This window comes from Pelodiscus sinensis, chromosome 15 (assembly GCF_052426305.1).
Source record: "Pelodiscus sinensis isolate ZL-2025 chromosome 15, ASM5242630v1, whole genome shotgun sequence".
Lineage (NCBI taxonomy): Eukaryota > Metazoa > Chordata > Testudines > Trionychidae > Pelodiscus > Pelodiscus sinensis.
Genome location: NC_143066.1, coordinates 7233883 through 7236092, shown reverse-complemented (window position 1 = coordinate 7236092; position 2210 = coordinate 7233883).

The following is a 2210-nucleotide window of genomic DNA, read 5'->3' as shown; positions in this document are numbered from 1 at the left end:
TGGCTGCAAAACCCTTGTCTGTTTTTCTTATTGGCGGAGGGGTGGAACGGGGATTCTTCCTCTGTTATTTTTCAGGCACATGAAACCCCCTGGCTCTTCTGCTTGGGATATCAGCGAGGAGCACGGACAGGCTGAAGACTTGGGGCTAGGAGAATATATTTGTCCCCATTGTGCTAGGTGCTAGACAAGCAGAAGAGGGTCCCTGTCCCCAAAGAGCTTAATCTAAGAGGAGATCAACCAAAAACAAGAGACAGAAAATAAGCCATTTGTCAGACTTTACTGCAGGGGTGGGGAACCTCAGGCCCGGGGGCCGGATGCGGCCCTCGACTTGCCTGGATCCAGGCCCTGAAACTCAGGGCCCCTCCTTTGCATTGGGGAGCCCATGCTGGTGCACCAGCTCCCCTGCTACTCTCCTGGGGCTGGAGCACACAAAATCTACTAGGCTGGGCCTTGCTAGACTAGTGTGCAAGGGGGATGTGGGGAGTGTCTTTCCTTCTCGGTCGGGGACCACAGTGAGGGGTGGTTTTTTCTGCTTCTCACTTGTGTGCGGCCCCCAACTGATTTTTCTGTGGGTCAGTGGTCCCCGACCCAAAAAAGGATCCCTGCCCTGCTTTACAGCATGATTGGCCTCTACTGCTACGGTGCCGTCCAGCTCCGAGCGACTTACACTGAACAAGGACCAAGGTCTGAAATAAGTCTTTAAAAAAAAAGAGCAACAGTCAAATGCGATAAGACCTCCCCTCCCCGCTATTCCCACCTCACTCCGCTCCATGCTCAAAAGAGATGGGGGGTTGGGGTTTTTTTAAATGAATAAGCAAAATTGTGTCTCCTCTGCTGCCTCCTGCATTGGCCATTTCCGTCAGCGTGAACTTCGATGGAAGCCTGGACAGGAAGCGAATGGTGGTGACTATTTGATCACAGCCAGTTTGGAACTCTTCAGCCAAGTCTTTGCACCGGAGACCCAATCGGGGATGGCGTGACGCTCCTCCAGCCCCGGAACAGAAATCTGCCATGTGCCCGTCCAGAGCTAAGCCATGTAGCTCACACACTGATTGCACACAAAGGCCACTGCCCAAGAATAATCCTCTTCCACAATTATTCAGGGACTAGTAGCCAAGATGAGTCTGATAATGCATGAAGAGTGGCAAAGTGTGGTCACAGGCTGAGTGACTCAGCAAGCGGTGGCTCCTGTCGCCAAGACCGTGGGCTGTAATACTAGCCCTGCCACACCATGTTGGAGGACCAGAGGGGGGGAGGGAGGTGAAGGCTACAGCAGTAAAATCACACGGAGGGGTGTGTGCACCCACAGCATCAAATGGGGTGTTTGTTACTGTAGCCGTCTTGGGGGCCTGGCAGCTTAGAGACTGGCGCGATCTTCCTTTCCCTGGGTGTACGCTCCTCTTGCCTCCCAGGGGTTAGGACATTGGAGCCGTCCCAGGCCCCAAGTCAAGAGGGAAAATTGGTGCCATTACCAGGCCCAGGCAGAGGGCCGCACGCCTGTGCCAGGAGCAAAAGATTCAGATTAGGCTGTAGCTGTTTGAGAGACCCAAGGCCATGGGTGAGTGTGTTTGGATCCAGGGGTGTGCGAGACAGCCGGTGTCTGCCTTTGTGTGTCGCGGGGGGCCTGCCAGGAGGAGGGCTGGCAGCCCGCCCTGAGCGGAGACCAAAACTCCCAGTTACTCCAGTAGGGCCAGGGTTCACCTGGTGCCCGGGTTCTCCTTTCAGCCTGGGAGCCCCTTGGTGGGGGGCTGGACACAGACTACACCCGTGAGCACATTCCCAGGGAGCAGCAGGTGTTTCCAGCACAGGGCTCAGCCCTTTGGCTCCCCACCAGCAAGGTAGGAGAAAACCTCATCTCCGTGGTTTGGCTCCTGGGCAGCTCTGCTGGAGCCGTGCTCCGGTCTAGAGCCTATTTCTGGAGGGGGAAGCTCCGTGTTTCCAGCCCTCAGGCCTTCTCCCGAGGCCTTGCTCCATGACAGGCTACAGATTCAGGAGTAGCCTCCTGCAGGGGTTGCCATGGCAACCCTTTGGCTTCTGTCTCAGCATCAGCCACAGGCTGCTAGGGCAAGAGAGTCGCAGGCCCGGCTCGCGGCCCGGCTGTCAGAGGGGTCCCCAGAGTCCGGCAGGGTGCGGCGGCTTGGATTTGCACTATCCAGGACCAGCACCTGCCCGCTCCCTGAGCGGGGGCGTCGTGCCTGGGCCCCCCCCCC